Source organism: Bombus impatiens, unplaced genomic scaffold (assembly GCF_000188095.3).
Source record: "Bombus impatiens unplaced genomic scaffold, BIMP_2.2 scf_0548, whole genome shotgun sequence".
In the NCBI taxonomy this organism is placed as follows: domain Eukaryota; kingdom Metazoa; phylum Arthropoda; class Insecta; order Hymenoptera; family Apidae; genus Bombus; species Bombus impatiens.
In genome coordinates, this window is record NT_176967.1 from 2464977 (window position 1) to 2474569 (window position 9593).

The 9593-nt window shown below is 43.2% G+C and overlaps 1 protein-coding gene and 1 long non-coding RNA gene across 7 annotated transcripts in view; one reads left to right on the forward strand and one right to left on the reverse strand.

The window, feature by feature from the left end:
* The window catches only part of LOC112213242, a 14872-nt gene extending 7963 nt beyond the window's left edge, over positions 1 to 6909 (forward strand). The window contains exons 2-3 of the long non-coding RNA XR_002947132.2: positions 6358 to 6444; positions 6762 to 6909. This is a non-coding gene — a long non-coding RNA (uncharacterized LOC112213242). The remainder of the gene's footprint in view (positions 1 to 6357; positions 6445 to 6761) is intronic.
* LOC100741473 (solute carrier family 12 member 4) overlaps positions 1 to 9593 on the reverse strand; it is a 102307-nt gene that overhangs the window by 40291 nt on the left and 52423 nt on the right. The gene's annotated exons all lie outside the window — the stretch shown is intronic.

A 9593-nucleotide genomic window follows, 5' to 3' on the forward strand; every position in this document is an offset into this window, starting at 1 on the left:
CGCGACGGGAGTGGCAGGTTTTTTCGCACGAGGAACGCCGACACGACGACACGATGACGAAAATGAATCGTCGTTCGCTCTTACGGTACTTCGAGTGCACCTTTCATTCTGGATTCTTCGAGGCGCGATCGATAGTTTTTGATTGGAACAGGTCGTGGTTTTAATTCGCGAATAAATCTTTTCGTCGTTCGTACAAAATTTGTACAAAATATTTTGATACTTGGCGAAGCTCGTCGATGTTTCCTGGGCTTCCGGTTATGTTCGGTTAAAATTCGTAATTTAAAATACCTAGCGATATACGTACGTACGTAATTACGGTTGCAAGCGGAAGGTTGACGCGATCTTTAAGAATCTTCCTCTTTAAAATTCTCGTATTTTGTTCGGATTTTTCTTCGTACTTATGCAAAGAGTGAAAAGAGGAGAGGCTGGTGTTAAAACGCGAGGGTCCGCCGTGCGAAAGAAATTCGCGAGAGCCATTAGCCGGGACATGGAATCGTGGACGCGGTATTACGGAGAGAAAATACAGCGATACGTATACGTTCGATGTCCGCTTGCAAATAACGTGGACGCGGCTCGTACAACGTCCCTTTGTTCGGTGCTTCCGCGCGCGCGTCCATCGAGGTCGGAAAGTTTATTTTACTTCTCTAGCGATCTTCGTTTTTCACTTCTATTCACTTCGCTTTTACGTATTATTATTACAAAATCTTCTATGTAGTCGAAAGATACATTTGCTTCATACACAGTTCCTACAGCGTTTTAACACTACGGCGCAAATTACTACAACTGGCGTTTTATTAAAAATCTGGCTGAACGATATAATCTGTCGTACAATTTCCAGCCTATAATTTGCCATTCAGAACGCGACCTTGTACCGCAAATGACGTACCACGTGTAGCTTAGTCATCGTAATCATCGTTCGTGCGAGCAAGAAATTTAAAGTATGGAACGTTACGGTTTTAGGGAATATGTGTGACGCGATAAATCCAAACCTAGGGGTTGCGAGATTTCTCGAGATTTCAACATACGCGAAGGGGAAGATGTAAGTCCGTAGGCATTTGAAAAATTCTCTAAAACTCAGGAGCAACGCCCGAAGGTGGCGGTTAGCAAGCAACCCTCATCTTCGCGTATTCAAGCTCCATTAAGCCTGACACCAGAAGCTCCGTTGCCCCGAGCTATGGACCCGGGATAAGAACCCCCTCGAATTCCTCTTATCTGGGTCAAAGATATGTGCTCTATCGCCTGTATATATGTATATCTATATACACGTACGGTGTGCATCCTGCACGATAAACATCGTTGACACGGATCATCCGTGCAGACTTTTCATGCCGGTCCATTCGTTTCCGATAATGCGCTGACCGAGCCATTTGCAAAAGCGTCAACCGATTCGCGAGAGACGATATGCGCCAACTGTTAACCGTTTGCTTTTTCCATTTGCCGCTTTGCTGCAATTTAGTCATTTACCATCGTACTTTGAGTTCGTTGAAAGTGAATTTCCGAGGTACGATGATTTCTTGATGTAAACTTGCGGATTCTCAATTGTTTCTAGTTCAATGGGTTTTCTAGTTAAATTCCGCGTAGGGTAGAACCTGGATTCTCAAGTTTCAATGACTCGTCGGTCCCACCTAGCAGGTTTCCAATTTCTTTTTATCCCGGCGTAGTCTCGTTTTATCCTCACGTAGCCTCTGATCCGAGCATTTCGAATTTTCGTTTCGTTTGATCGTAACACTCGTACAGTCGAGTCCCGGGACCTTTAAAATCTGAACTTGCAACGTTTACGTTTATTTTATTTCCAGCACTTGCTGCCTACAGCTCACAGATTGTTTAATTTCCCTCTGATTATTTGCACATTCAGATCCAAACATCTCTAGTATCCGAGGTTGCGCCATCTTATCATCTTACAGACCTCTCGAAATTTGTCGTTTATTTTGCTTGCAAAGTCCAGAAATTTCTTGGCTCGAGTTTCAGCTTCGTTTTCGCTACGACGTGAAACAAGTTCCTAGCTCGCCTATCCAAATTCTTGCTCAGGATATTAAGTACGAAACAAGGAACGGTTCTCGAATAAATAGTCGCGACTCGATGAGTCCAACCTGCTTCTGGGAAATTTCCGGTCTGTCAGTACGGAAATTCAGTGCGGTGCACTCGCTCATCGATGTTTTCCGCTCGAGCAAATAAACTCGGCCGATTTTCGCGTTTCCTCCCGTTCGCCGATGCCGCTACGTCCACAATTTCAAGCGTGCAGTTTAATTCCGTAAACAGTTTCGTCTCGCGACCCATTAACCCGAAGCGTGCTAATGTATGGTAAATATTTAATAGCAGCTGAAACCGGTAAATAATTTCACGAGAACGAGGTTCGATAGTTGTTGCTTGGCCGCAGCTACCGATGCGGTGGACATCGTTTTCCTCTTTCCACTCTGTTTGTCTCTGGCATTTCTGTTATTTGCACGTTACTCCAAGATATCGTTAATCGATCTGTATTTTTCGATCGCACACCACGATGCAAAGACGAGAAAATAGACGCAGGCTGTTAGGACGGATGCGTATACTATCTTTATACAATTTAATTATATAATTGAATTAATAATCTTTGCTGTTAGAATTCGTTCACGTCCGTCAATTTTATCGAAACAATGCAGAACTTTGGTGATTCTAATTCGATTTTAATTCTACAGGGACTGTAGACCAATTGCAAGACGAAACTGGAGCAAATTGGAAAGCTAAGGAATCGAGTTTGCGATATTCTTCTGCAATTTTCGACAGTGGAAAGTAGCTTCGAAATTAGAATAAGAATTTATCCTTACGGAGCTAATTTAATCGACCGAGTTGTCGCGAGCTGGCCTGTCTTCCAACAAAGTTTCTTCGAGAGATCGTCCCTTAAAGCAGTCGCCGGACTCGCGAGAGTTTCAAACTGACCTTTCGCCACAACGTAATTATAACGTTCGTTCGGTCTTTAGAATGCGATTACACGACGATCGAGGGGAATTTCGTCGGTTGAAAGCCGGTTATAAGCGCGCTTTTGGAAAATGTCAGTCCATTGTGATGCAACGTTCAACCGTCGAATCGAATTTGCATAAAGTTTTCAAAGCTACGTTAGCTGAAATGCAATTTGTATTCCTCGGTTCGGTGGACGAGGAATTAATTCAACGCGGCAGATGCTTCAAGAATAGATCCAACATAGCGATTCTTCCGAGTTAAACGTCGTTCGAGTTGCGGCTTGCGTTGCAAATACAAAGAGGATGGAGGCAGCTCAAATCGCTTCGGATTGAAATCGCGAGTTACCAATAGCTCGAATAATCTTGATGTTTATGTTCTGAAATTTCGGTTTACTTCTATAGAAAAGTCATATTCTCGTCTTGGAATATGCTGTACTTTCGAAGCGTGTCTGACAGAAACTGCAAATGTATTTCGAACAACTCGAGTAGAAGAACAAATTTGAACGAATAAATCCATCGATTCGACTGGATTTCGACTAGATTTAGCGCTGTGACATCTGTGATCGTTATTAACGAGGAAACGGAGTTAACTGGATGTACATATTTCTATTAAAACGCACCGATCTGCTCTAAACTTTGCGAGACTTCGATCTTTATGCAACGAAGGAATTAAGAGTTTACGTAAAGCGACGAAGTTTTACAGGAAGCTTTGCGTAACTAATTGCGACACTTGAGATCGTACATACACAAACGGACCAAGGTTTACAGAATTAAAACAAATCTTTACATAGAACGTCGAGAACTTCTCACAGTTTCGGTCATTTCCGTTTAATTTCGTCTCAACGTGGAAAATGTTGGACAAATTAGCGAAAAGGAAATCGCGTCGATTCGAAGGTGTTCAAAGTTAATCGATAATCATCTGGCGGTATACGTGCGCGCAGGAAATCCACGTCCCGGCAGTTCTCCACCTGAAATAACCGTCGATCCGTGACCTTAACCCTATCCACTTCATCGCGCGCGTGAAATGTCGCCGAACCGTCACGTCGCTTTGATATAGCGCGCAGCCGAGTCTCGGATGTCTGTAAGTCTGCCAAAAGCCGTAGCTTCTATCTATCATCGCACTCTACGCGACGACAATGCCAATAAACGCCACTCGACGCAAGAGTAGGTCAGGATTTCGCAGGACGAGATACGTCGCTCGAGAGTTCGTCGACGCGATCGCGGATCGGTTTCAACGCCTGTTGTCTCGTTAGCCGCGTATCCGCCTCTGGTTTCCCACTGCCGGTCTTAGTTCGATTCCCAGGCTTTCCCTACCCAACGTTTCCGGTTTCGACGTCGACCGTAGATTTTCAGGTTTACTGCGTGTTCTTACGACGGAGCATCGTAGGATTTGGATCATTCGGAGTTTGATGACGAAGGATATTGGGCTTAGGAGGGCTTAGCTGGAAGATGCAAGGAAGAATAAAGATCGCGGACTAGGAGAAGAAATGGGGACGGAACGAATAAAAATAAAAACCATGGAGTATGACGTGACTTGCGGAAATTTAGTTTCGACGATAAGAATATGTCAAGTCGGTGAATAAAATATATTATTTGTTAAATTAGACTCTCGATTTTATTCTTCCGAGATTCAATAAACACAGAGATAAAGCGCTATCCCAGGATCACCATCTTTTACACGCGAGCTTAAAGCTCCGATCTTGAAACCCTCGTCCCTATGTTCTACTCTATTATTACGCTTCTATCGCTCCTCCAAGGAGTCCGTAAATAAAGTAGCTACTAGCATAAAGGCAACCGTAAAAAATTGCACAACTCTTGGTGAGATCTCAAAGAGAGACATTAACACGATCATTCGAGAGACGCGTAATGATCCATTGGACTGACGAATTTTTTCGAAAATTCGCTGTTACATCGGAGGAAAAATATCTTTTTCCTCGAAGTAACATTACCTTCCAGTTCACGTACGCGTTGTCCGAGCAGGCCAGCATAAAGGTAGAGTTTCACGGGTCACGACAACGAAATACGAATGATCCAGCGTAACGAGATACGGGGCCAGATAGTCCACCTTCCATTAGCGGGCCGCCACTCGATGAATAAACCCGCGTTTAATCCAATTCTTTCAAAAGCGAGCGCGCTTTTGTTTGCCAACCCACTTTCGTGGTTTAGCGACACAGTTGTGTATCGTAACATATTGAACGATGAAAAATGCATGTTTCGTTAGGGGGGGAGGACGAACGAGGAAATTGAAGTCTCAAGGTTAATTTTCCAGCTTGGAAAGGAGAGTGTGCCGCGTAATAGAACGGGCATTTGTGGATCAGACGGTGATCTATACGGTGTCTAATCCTTGACGTACCAAGAAAGAACGATCGACGTATTTTCCTTGAGAAGATCTTTTTTAAGAACTCTGCGAATTGTTTTATCGTTGCGTTAATTTGTGTTGCCGTACTTTTTTCGCAAAGACGACTCCCTCGAATTTGGTGATAGCCACGTTACGATTATCGTCGTGGCTTAACCTACAGATACTGAGAGACTTTTCTCCTCTCTATTAACATCTTTTCAACAGGATTAGCAGCACGATGAAAGAAAATATCTTGCGGACTCGTCCCTTTCCTTGTCGCAGCATGAGTCGCCGCGGCGCCATCGGATGGGAGATATTTAACGAAATTAGAGTGTAATAAAACGCCCTCAATTAGAGATGATCCTATTCCATGGATCAGAACCACTTTTGCGCGGTCGCGGGTGCGGTTATGAGAAACTTCCCCGGAAGACTATTCGATAGACGCACGTTCTCCCTCCCCCCTCTCTTTCTCTCCCTCTTCCGTATTTCGCGTGTTTCAACCCCTTGTCTCTCTATTATTTTTCTCTAACGTCCGCCTCCGCTTTAAAACTACTACTTCAACTAGCTGTTTTTCTTCCGTTTCCTTTCTACTTTCATATTTCATCCCATTCATCTTCCTGCTTCTTCCGTTTCTTTCTTCTCTAATCCTACCCGTTCCACCGAGCTTCTTTCGCAAATTTGTCATCCTCCTGATCGTGGTCCAGCTCGGGACGTCCCTACCCTCGATCCGACCTCCGATTCTTCACTCTATCGCCTCTTTCCCCATCTTCCTCCCACCTTTTTCTTATCTTCGGCCAACGTACGGCCGACGCGATCCTTTTATCCTCGTCCACAGGCTGTCCCTTTCTCGTCCCTATCAGTCAGAGCCTCCCTTTCTCTGCTTCTCTTCTCTGTCCCTGTTTCTCGTCTCTCTCGATTCATCGCGATTTCGTCCGGCGTTCTCGTCTCGTTCCAGGCCGGATCGATAGAGCGGAGTCTGCGTCTCCAATCCGCGCGTATATACCCGTGTACTTTATTATCATGCGGTGCACCCGGTATATTCCCCGGATACACGGTACTCCGATGCGAACCGCGCCCGTTTTTCAGCCGGGAACGACAACCCCTCTGACAGAACATGTCGGCCAGCCTGCCGGAAACCACCGCGTCACCGGAAGGATACCGCCACGCGCTGGGGTAACCTGCCTGTCTCGCCATTCCACTCGTTGGATTATAATTAATTATGTTCGATTCGTTGATAATTGGGCCGAGGGGGATTGATTATTCATTTTCCTCTCGTGCTTTAGCGATCTTCATATTTTGATAATTAAGGAAATTCTGATTATTAGCGTTCGTTTTGTACCCTGGAATGTTTAAAATTATTCTTGGAAAATTCTTTCTATACGGATCGACAGAAAGTACTAAAAATTGTATTGCGATTGATTGTAAAATTGTACTGTAATTGTTTCAACGTTCCGTTATTGATATCGTATTACCATGTTCGGTTTAACTAGGGAATTTGCCTGCAACGAAAATCGAGGAAGGGGACAATCTTCGCTAGAAGATGCAACAACAGTTAAATAGCACAGTGAATACCTGCATTAAGTGTACAAAACACTAGATAAATACAGGTATTTCCTTTTGCTAATTCCAGCCAAAGTAGCCCGAGTTTGTTCTACTTTAATTACCAGTGCAATTTTACCTCTAATTAACAAATGTACTATCAACATCTCCATTTGCCATTCCGTCTTTTTTCTAGCAACGTTACGCTACCATGTAACTTTTTATAGGGAAGCCTTTGAAATTCTTGCGGTATTTGACAAATTTTACGCGAGACTGGGAAATCGATTTTGCGTGGAGCGGATCGAGGCAATTCAACATTCCAATTACACGGACTCGGACTTGTCGGCTGACGAAAACTTAATTGCGATCGCTCACCACTGAAACAGGACCAAAGAGCTGCGTGAAATCGTCTGATCGGGGCCAGAGGCTCTGCAGACGTAATTTCACCTCCGTTTTCGATTCTTTCGCACGGAAGTAATAACCTCGTCTCACGGGAGCGTAGCGAACGCGTGATTCCGTGTAAGAAAGTTTCCCTCGGTTCACTTACATAATTTTCTCGTATCCAAATTGATGGATCGGCTTGGCAACTACGATCGGACGAGGACCGAAGTTGCGAATCTTTCGAATTCAAAGTTTCTTGACTCCTGAACTTTGCTTCTCGTTGGCGTTTATTTTTTTATTTTCAATACCCGCGAGCAATGTTTCATAAAAATTCGCGATCTAATCACAACATCTCGTGGATTGTAATCTCCGTCTCCTTTAACATTAGAACTACCATTCATGTATTCATGTATTCAAACTCAAAATAATTTTGCATCCAGGCTACTTATATCAATATCAGTCAAAACGACTGGTATTGGTATAAATGTAAAAGGGTCCTGCAATGTGTTTATCGAAGCCCAATTAACCAATTTCCTCGTTTTGTATAACTTCCCACACGGTTTTAAAATTTTTACTGCGTAGCATTCGATATGATGATATCAGTTATCAGGAAAATCGATCGTTAGATCGCTAGATGCTAACATTAAAAATACCACAGCGGTCGAAATGACTGGTTCTATAATTTTTAAAAATGTGCCAACCCTCGTTTAGGGATGACGGTCCCAAATGGATTAATAATACCAAAAATGTACTACATAACATGGAATTCCTTCTGTAAGAAAGTAATAAATCAATAAATATAAAAAAATTCTATTATTACGTATTTTTTAAAGACCAGTCATTTTAATGACTGTATATAAGTAGCCTTGATACAAAATTATTTTGAGTTTGAATATTTTGAGTTTGGTAGAAATAGCTTCGTGTTAATTATCTGATGTAGTTCTAATGTTAAAATAAAAAGTTGAACAGAAAGATGTTATCTGATATTCCTCAACTACTATTTCATACGTGTACGACTATCTCCCTGCCTTTCGTATTTTCAATTACGTCAGGCTCTATATTATGTTGACCAAACTATAACATTCGTCCTACATTCCGTAGCTTCCTTGATTTCCTCAAGATCTCGTCCGATCAATCAACGGATACTAGGAGCAATCAGAGAAACTGTATGGGCATTCGTGCGCGAATAGATTCCTAGTGAGGCACAATATGCGCACACAGGCCATCGTGCACGCTGACCCAACACGTTTTAACGACGATCGATCCTGTGTATAGATCGCGGCCTGCAGTCGAATATTCGGTTCACCAGAGACACGCTGTGAGATCAATGCTGCTTGTGATTCAGGGACACAATTATTCGAATTAGAGATTGGCCGTGCTGTTTGCGTCAAACATGCTATTAAGTATCCTCGAATGGCGACTCGGCAATCGAGTGATCCATTCGATCGGTATTGTATATAGTCAAACGACTCTGCTAAGGCGTACGAAGCGTTCTAACCGATAGAATAAAATCGATCAAAAACAGATTCGTGGTCCGACCGTAGAATTTTGATAGTAAAATCCATGTTATATATTCCTTAATTGCAATGAAATACGGGCACGTAACTAGAACCGCTTCTATAGCATCACAGGCAATAACTGTGTCGAGAAATTGGTTCGGACGAATGTCATGTGGTCCAGAAAGGGCCATATAACGCGCCAATTCTCTTCAAAGTTATTACTTGTAAAGTTATCGACGTAGTTCTAGCTACGCGTCACTCTGTATCGAGAGTATAGCGATTAGATTTTTAAAATCTTACGTGGAGAGTACTGTCTTTGTATCGGAATTTCGCTTTGATCTCGAAGACTTTCTTCGTTCTTCCACAAAAAGATCTCGATCGGATCGATAAACGTTAAACGTATCGATTCTTACACAGCTTACCGATCGTGGCCAAATTTCCTCGTGATTCTTACTTCTCCTCAACGACGCTTCTCGCTCACCGTTATTCATCTACCGCTTTTTCCATACATATCTCGTCACAACTAAGAAACGTCTTCGCAGTTGCACTAATCATCGATCTTGTCAAAATGATCGAACGAGAAAGCGGTTCGTTAAAGAGGGAAAACGACGGATAGAGAGGAAGTAGTTGACGGAGAAGGAATTAAGGTTCGAACGATCGATCGAGACAAAGTCGATAGAATTAGAAGGATTAATCGATAGAGGACTGTGGGTAGGGGCAGGGGGGTATAGTAATTTATATCGTGCTTGCACCTTAATAATGGCGTCTCCTCGATTTTGCACGACCAATCGATCATCGATAATTGGTTGCCGCTCGATCGACACCGCTCGTCTACCGACGATTAACTTTTTTATTTCTTCCGCGACCGCGTTTCTATTCGAGTTAAACGCTCGAACGGCTTCG